Raw genomic sequence first — 9,219 nt, forward strand, 5'->3', positions numbered from 1 at the left:
AGAAGGTCCATCATCTCCTGTCCATGACTTCAGGGCAGCATCACCAAATATCCAGTTCATTCCTCATACAGAGGCTGGCCCTTCAGAGTTTACTAGGATGCCCACACCAGTGTATCAGCCAGAGAGCAGAGCACCTCCATCAGAGTTCAGACTGGCTGATGATCAGATCAAGCAGATATCACAACGTGTGTCTTCTTTGCTTCAGTGGAGCAGTACTACTTTTGCACCTGGAGCCACTTCTTCTGATCAGACAATTACTCCCCACATCTCCACTGTGTTTCAGATGATATCAGATCAGTCCATCCGATTCAGCAGCTTGAGGACACAGTCTGGAGACTGACTGGCAGAGTTCTTGACTTGCAGGGGCAAGTCCTTGCTTTGGCCCATCCTAAGCCACAGGAGTCAACTATTGAGGTCACAGACCTCACTGCAGAGGTTGGCAGGCTCAGAGGAGCACTAGAGGGTGGATATGAGTTACTGAGGAAAGAGATCCAAGGATCGAGTGAGCATGCAACCACTCAATTCACTGCTCTACTTCAGTCTGTTTCCAGAGCACTTAACGTACTTGATTCCATCAGACTCACCCTTTCTGTTCAGTCCTTAGCCTCTCAGCGTTCTCAGCCTCCCAGTTCATCTCGCTCTCCTGCTCGTGCCAGAGGCAGACGGGGTAGAGGACGCACTTCTGATCCATCAGCTTCTCATCCCATATCTGATGACTCCGATCCATGACTTGTCTTGATCATTACTAGATCCTAGGTGTTAGTGTCTTGTTCTAGGATCTGTATTTTGGGGCCATGTATTGACAATTAGCTGGTTGACTTTTATATTAAGAACTATGTATTGAAACAATTATGGTTTTATGGTATCATCTTTTACTTATATTTCTACCTTTTGTAATGATGTCGATCATATTTTGGTTATATATATTCTCCTTATTGAAATATTGTCTTCTCTTTGTTGTTGTTTGCTGTTAATAATTGCTGTATTAAGGGGGAGCAAACATCTGTGATAAACTCTAAAGGGGGAGAAATTAAAGAATGTTTCAGAAAAAGGAGGAGTTAACCATGTTTGATGATGTCAAAAAGGGGGAGAAATTAAACAAAAATTTGAGAAATTAAACAAAAAGCAATCCAACAAAAGCAAAACCATAAATGATGAGCAATTAAAGAAAAAGCAACCCATCAAAAGCAAAACTACAAATTATGAAAAATTAATGAATGAATTGGAGAATCTAAAGAACAATATCAAAAATACAATGCTAAGTACAATGCAAATAAGTAACTTTTAAATTACTTCTTTACATATACTTTGATTTGCTTTAAAAATTTAAATATGCTCTGATATACTTCAAAATTCTAACTTGCTCTGATACTTCTTTTGAAATTTTATTTACCTTGATACATCTTAAGAAATTTAACTTACTCTGATACATCTTAAAATTTTTTTTAACTTGCTCTGATATATTATAAAATTTGCTCTGATACATTGTAAAATTTTCTCTGATACATTGTAAAATTTTTTCTGATAAAATTGTAAAATTATTTTTCTTGCTCTGATACATTGCAAAATTTATTTTTCTCTTGCTCTGATACATCTTAAACCAAAATGATCTAATACAAATCAACTCTTAAACATGCTTTGGCACACATAATTATTTTTTGTATCAAAAGCAATTAAAGCACATAATTATTTTTTGCTCTGATGCTAAAACTAAAATCAAATGAGAATGAGCAAATTTTCAAAATACAGCTTAATCTGATAACAAAAATAAGTTTTCCGCTCTAACACCAAAATCACATAATCCAATGAGCATATTTTCAAATCTTTAAGAAAATGGACAAACTATTATTGTATATGACCATTTATATCACATGCCAAAAGAATCATACTCTTTTCAAGCATATACACCTATAATGCATTCTTTTGAAATTATTGATTCACATAAATGCTTTTGTTCAAATGTTTTGTCATCATCAAAAAGGGAGAGATTGTTGCTCCTAGATTGATTTTGATGATTACAAAGCAGATTGAAGGGATACAAATATTTTAAATTGAAAAAGTCTTTATGCTCTTCAGGGGCAAAATCATAATTTTACTAAAATCCTGATTTGATAGTATCATTTGGTAGAACAAATGATTTGTAATCTATTGGTAAAAATTTCATTGTATTTGGACTTATATTTTTGAAGTTATGAAGGTTTGAAGTGCATGAGTCAACTCATGAGTCAACTCATGGCACAATGAGCTGATTGGCACGCAAAAATTTCCCTTAGCACGCTGGATTTTTGGCTTGGCACGATCTGTGAGTCGACTCATGAGTCGACCCATAAGGCATGAGTCGACTCATGAGTCGACCTCTGCTGATTTGGGCCATAAAATCCAGAAACCAAAGTCTCTGGTCTTTGCAACAGAGGTCGACTCATGAGTCGACCCCTGAAGCATGAGTCGACTCATGAGTCGACCCCTGCGACGGAAATCGTCCGCAACGGCTAGTTTTTTGCCCATTTTAATTGCCTTTTATGCTTCCTAAAAATGCTCTAACGGCTCTTTTTCTGCCTAATATGTTTTCTCTTGTTTCTTAATGCTATAAAAGGTTTCAAAAGGTGAAAATACAGGAAATACAGAGGATCCAAAATATACACGAGGAGATCAACGAAATACACAAAAGAAAAAGAGAGGGGATCCACAATCCACACGAGAGAGACAAGAGATCTACAATATACACGAGAGATTGTGAAAGAGAAAAGCAAGAGTATTCAAAAGGGCATTCAAGAGTATTCAAAGAGAGGATTTTTCAAGCCTATTTTTCAACCTTGATCAAGAGCTCTTTCAAAGTCTTCAAGAAGTCTTCAATCAAGTTCATCTTCTTCTCAAGCGTTCATTCAACTCTTCATCCACCTTGAGAAAATCCAAAAGGGGATTCTTCATTTGAGTAAAGTATTTTTATTGTTATATTCGCTCATTTAAGGAGCTATTCTTGTACGTATTTGTGCTATAAACTGTCTTACTCTTTGTGAGTAATTATTCTTATTTTTGGAGGGTTTCCAAAACAAGGGAAGGTTGATCCGAACCTAAAATCGAAGTGTTTTGGGTTGGCTTGTACCCGGAAAACAAGTGGACTAGCTTGGGATAGCTAGTGTCGAGTTTCCAACATTTGTATTCGGATTGAATACAAGTATAGTGGATTAGAATTCCCAAGTAGGAGCTTGGGGAGTGGATGTAGGTGCAAGGTTGGCACCAAACCACTATAAATCCTTGTGTTTGTGGTGTGCTTTATTGTTTCTCTTTATTTCTTTATTATATCCTTGCATTCTTGCTTTAGGAAGTTAATCTTGATTTAAAGTCTTTCTTCTCATTCATCAAGCTTTTAACAAATACCTTTCATAAGTAATTAGTTGAGCTTAAAATTTTTAGAAACCCAATTCACCCCCCCTCTTGGGTTGCATAGCTGGGCAACAGTCTCCGCCCTCGGAAGCTGACTACGCCTTGTGGGAAGTACATGAGGGGATTTGCGAAAATCATTTGGGGGCTAGATCTTTATCCCACAAGCTGCTCCGCCAGGGATATTACTGGCCAACGATGCATCGCGACTCGATTGAATATGTCAAAAATGTGATCGATGCCAGAGGTATGCCAACATCCAGAGACAGCCCACCACCAAACTCACACCCTTGAGTGCCCCATGGCCTTTTGCACAATGGGGGATGGATATCCTTGGCCCTTTTCCCATGGCATCCGGGCAAAGGAAGTTCCTTCTCGTAGCGATCGACTACTTCACCAAATGGGTTGAAGCCGAACCACTAGCAAAAATCACGGAAGCAAAAGTTCAAGATTTTGTCTGGAAATCGATCATGTGTAGGTTCGGTCTGCCTAGAACCCTAATCACTGATAATGGATGATAATTTGCGGGAGCGAAATTCACCGAATTCTGTGAAGATCTAAACATCTCCCACAACTTTACTCAGTAGCCCATCCCCAAGCGAACGGTGAAGCTGAGGTGACCAACAGAACCCTTTTGCAGAGGATTAAGACAAGGCTCGAAAAAGCGAAGGGAACTTGGGCGGACGAACTTTATCATGTGTTGTGGGCGTATCGAACTACTCAGAGGCTACCCACGGGGGAGACCCTTTTCGCTTTGACCTTCGGTATGGAAGCCGTCATCCCCATCGAGCTTAAACTCCCGTCAGCACGTGTCGTGGCGTTCGACGAACATCAAAGTTTGCAAGGTCTTAGAGCCAACCTCGACCTACTGGAAGAAAGATGGGAGATAGCTCAGGTTCGGATGGCAGCCTACATACAGAAGGTTGCTCGATATTACAATGCCCGGGTTAAGAACAAAGCCTTTAGAGCGGGAGATCTAGTGCTTCGACGAGCCGCTGTCTCCCAACCTCAGGACCGAGGAAAACTCGCCCCAAACTGGGAAGGACCGTATGAAGTCAAAGAAGTAGTCCGGCCTGGAACTTATTATCTTAAGGAACTCGGAGGAGCCGACCTCCCACGATCGTGGAGCTCGAAAAACTTGTGGATGTACTACCAATGACTTCATTTTAATTGAAAATCACATACCGATATGTCCTTGGACAATGCAAACAAACTGTATCAAAAACGAAGGGGAAAACCTCATCCCACAAGGTCAAAGGCCCGGTTCCATTTAGATCGGATGGGGGGAGAGGCCCTACAATGCCCATATGTGCCCCCACAGCCCTGTTAGGGACAGGAGGAGAACCTCGCCCAAACTTGAGCAAAGTCGAAGGCCCGGTTCTATTTAGACCGGATGGGGGGAGAGGCCCTACAACGCCCATATGTGCCCCCACAGCCCTGTTAGGGACAAGAGGAGAACCTCGCCCTAACTTGAGCAAAGTCGAAGGCCCGATTCTATTTAGACCGGATGGGGGGAGAGGCCCTACAACGCCCATATGTGCCCCCACAGCCCTGTTAGGGACAGGAGGAGAACCTCGCCCTAACTTGAGCAAAGTCGAAGGCTCGGTTCCATTTAGACCAGATGGGGGGAGAGGCCTTACAGCACCCTAACGTGCCCCCACAGCCATGTCAGGAACAGGAGGAGGACCTCATCCTGACATGAGTAAAGTCAAAGGCCCGGTTCTTTTAGACCGGATGGGGGGAGAGGCCCTGCAATGCCCATATGCACCCCCCAGGAGGAAAACCTTGCCCTAGCTTAAACAACTTCAACCGATGGTAAACCCAGCCCGGACCTCTACGGGAGCCGGGCTCCGTCGCCAACTTCGATTTCTGATAAATCCCGTCCGGACTCCTATGAGAGCCGGACTTCGTACCCTACTTTGATTGCAGAAAGACTTCGCCCTGACTCCTACGGGAGCCGGGCTCCGCCCACGATGCCAAGGAAGACTCCGCCCGGACTCCTACGGGAGCCAGGCTCTGTCCACGATGCCAAGGAAGGCTCCGCCCGGACTCCTACGGGAGCCGGGCTCCGCCCACAACTCCAACTTCAAGAGGAATTCTCCACCCGGACTCCTACGGGAGCCGAACTTCGTCACCAACTTCAACAGCTAGTGTTCTTCGTCCAGACTCCTGTGGGAGCCGAACTTCACCTCGGCTTCAGCAGAGAAAAACTCCAAGCGAAAAAAGAAGGCAATGGATCGCAACAGCGATGATTGGAAAACAAACAGTGCCCGAGGTACAGAAAACCCTGTCACAGCGAGAATTGAAACTCCCGATGGGAGTCCCAGCTTTCAAGGAAGCTTGCGACGCAAAATAGGACAACTTACTCAGGGTGACAGAAGCTTGGACCCCGGACTCAAGCCCTAAGAGGGACCCCAAGCCCGAATGGCCCCGGGCGAGCCTGCTGCCGTTGACGGAAAAGATGGGTTGGTGCAATAGCAATCGGGTACCTTCGAACGGCATAAAAATCGAAAAGGAGCTCGACAAATGACAATCCAATACAAATAAAAGGGACCACCAATGACCTTAGGACGTCATAAAAAAAAAAAAAAAAGAAGAGAGAAGAGAAAAAGAAACAAGGGGGAAAAAAGAAAAGGAGGAAGAGAGAAGAAAGAAGAATAAAGAAGTTCGACAGACAACTATTCGATGCAAGATGCGGACGAGGTAACAAAATCTCTTTTTCATTTTTCAACTAACAAGATGTACGTTACAAGACCCGGTGGTCCAGGAAAAACTATACATCATTGCAAGTCTCGCGAACACAGTTTGGAAAGAATACACCGGAGGCCGCTTCAAGCTGCAAACTTCTCTTCCCATTTCTGTCCTTCCCAACCGTGTTGTCCAGTGCGTGTGACGGGCTCATCGGCTTTCGCCTCGCCTTATTTCGCTCCACCTCCGAAGTCCCAACCTTAGGGGGAAAAGGATGGGATAGATTCCCGGGGGCGGTAGGGGCAATGACAGCGGCGGCGAAGACCTGTTTCAAGAAGAACCGGAGTCACCCCGAGGGTAGCAGTGGCACCAGAGATATGTGTCATCACCGAATGCTCTGTGGCAGCCACCGTCTAAAATGCTCCGGCAAGGTCGGCATGCGCTACTTCCACCATCCCCGCAACAAATTTTACCACCCCACCGTCGACGTCGATCACTTCTGGTCCCTCGGCCCCACGGCATCAAGGATCCCGCCACAGCTTGTGACGACAGCTCTGCCCTCTTGACCGGTATCATCCCGCCTTGCTACTCCGAAATTCTCGGGCAGAATACCGTTACCGACGGCCCCCGTTATTAAACCCCTGTTGTTGAAGGAATTCTTCCTTGAGCCCCCTTTGAAATGACGGGGATCCTCAGTGGCCACTCGATGACCGGAGAACTCACCGGCCGCAGTTCTCCTCCTCGCCTTCCTCCAAGCCCTAGACATCCCGTCGAGGATGGCCTCTGGGGTAGAGGACATGGCGTGGGAACCCCTTAGAGAAGAATCGAGGGGCTGAAGACGACAAGGACCAGTGCGGAGGAAGTAGCTGAGTAGCTAGGCTCTCAGACGAAAGAAAGGTGCCATCCTCTCGGTAGAATGAAGCCTCGAAGGAAGAGTAGGGGGTTTAAATAGCCAACGGATCTTAGCGCAGTTATGGCGGCGGGTGTCCCTAGGCCAACTGGTGCATGCCATGTGTCCCGCATGTCCCCCTCGCCGCTATCGAGGATTGACTGTTCGTAAATTTTCGTAGCACGACGCTTGGGATCACATTTCGACGGGAGTTCCGAAAAGACTCTTCAAGTCGCCTTAACCAGAAAAAGAGCTCTGATGTGCATACATTTAATGCCAAAATATCTGAGGGCGGCGGTGCGCAGGATTCGAGGGGACGATTTCGGCTGTGCCAATCTCTCTGTACTTTCTTCATTCGAAATTCAAACTCAGAAGTAGGGGGACTGGTGTTGGGTATAAAATACCCACAGTCGAAGTCCTCAGCAGAATCGGCTCCAAGGAGACTCCGCCCGGACTCCTACGGGAATCGGACTCCGATCGCAACATCAACCTCAGGAGGACTTCGTCCGGACTCCTACGGGAGCCGGACTCCACCGACAACTTCAACCGCAAGTAGACTCCGCCTGGACTCCTACGGGAGCCGGGCTTCATCCTCAACATCAACTGTCGGTAAGCCTTGTCCGGACTCCTACGAAAGCCGAACTTCGCCTTTGACTTTAATTGCAGGAAGACTCCGCCCGGACTCCTACGGGAGCCGGGCTTCGTCCTCGACTCCAACGGCTACAGACAGACTTCGTCCGGACTCCTACGGGAGCCAGACTCCACCGACAACTTCAACCGCAAGTATACTCCGCCCGGACTCCTACGGGAGTCGGGCTCCGTCCTCAGCATCAACTGTCGGTAAGCCTTGTCCGGACTCCTACGGGAGCCAGACTTCGCCTTTGACTTTAATTGCAGGAAGACTCCGCCCGGACTCCTACGGGAGCCGGGCTTCGTCCTCAACTCCAACGGCTGCAGACAGACTTCGTTCGGACTCCTACGAGAGCCGGACTCCACCGACAACTTCAACCGCAAGTATACTCCGCCCGGACTCCTATGGGAGTCGGGCTCCGTCCTCAGCATCAACTGCCGGTAAGCCTTGTCCGGACTCCTACGGGAGCCGAACTTCGCCTTTGACTTTAATTGCAGGAAGACTCCGCCCGGACTCCTACGGGAGCCGGGCTTCATCCTCGACTCCAACGGCTGCAGACAGACTTCGTCCGGACTCCTACGGGAGTCGGACTCCACTGACAACTTCAACCGCAAGTATACTCCGCCCGGACTCCTACGGGAGCCGGGCTTCGTCCTCAACATCAACTACCGGTAAGCCTTGTCCGGACTCCTACGGGAGCCGGACTTCGCCTTTGACTTTAATTGTAGGAAAACTCCACCCGGACTCCTACGGGAGCCGGACTTCGTCCTCGACTCCAACGGCTACAGACAGACTTCATCCGGACTCCTACGGAGCCAGACTCCACCGACAACTTCAACCGCAAGTAGACTCCGCCCGGACTCCTACGGGAGCGAGCTTCGTCCTCAACATCAACTGCCGGTAAGCCTTGTCCAGACTCCTACGGGAGCCGGACTTCACCTTTGACTTTAATGGCAGGAAGACTCCGCCCGGACTCCTACGGGAGCCGGGCTTTGTCCTCCACTCCAACGGCTGCAGACAGACTTCGTCCGGACTCCTACGGGAGCCAGACTCCACCGACAACTTCAACCGCAAGTATACTCCGCCCGGACTCCTACGGGAGTCAGGCTCCGTCCTCAGCATCAACTGCCGGTAAGCCTTGTCCGGACTCCTACAGGAGCCGGACTTCGCCTTTGACTTTAATTGCAGGAAGACTCCGCCCAGACTCCTACGGGAGCCGGGCTTCATCCTCGACTCCAATGTCTGCAGACAGACTTCGTCCGGACTCCTACGGGAGTCAGACTCCACCGACAACTTCAACCGCAAGTATACTCCGCCCGGACTCCTACGGGAGTCGGGCTCCATCCTCGACATCAACCACCGGTAAGATCCATCCGGACCCCCATGGGAGCCGGACTTCGCACCTAACTTCAATTGCAGGAGGACTCCGCCCGGACTCCTACGGAGCCGGGCTCCACCCGCGACTTCAACTCCGAGAGGACTCCACCCAGACTCCCACAGGAGCCGGGCTCCGTGTTGCTCCTAGATTGATTTTGATGATTACAAAGCAGATTGAAGGGATACAAATAATTTTAAAATGAAAAAGTCCTTATGCTCTTCAAGGGCAAAATCATAATTTCACTAAAATACT

Source organism: Elaeis guineensis, chromosome 4 (assembly GCF_000442705.2).
Source record: "Elaeis guineensis isolate ETL-2024a chromosome 4, EG11, whole genome shotgun sequence".
Taxonomy (NCBI): domain Eukaryota; kingdom Viridiplantae; phylum Streptophyta; class Magnoliopsida; order Arecales; family Arecaceae; genus Elaeis; species Elaeis guineensis.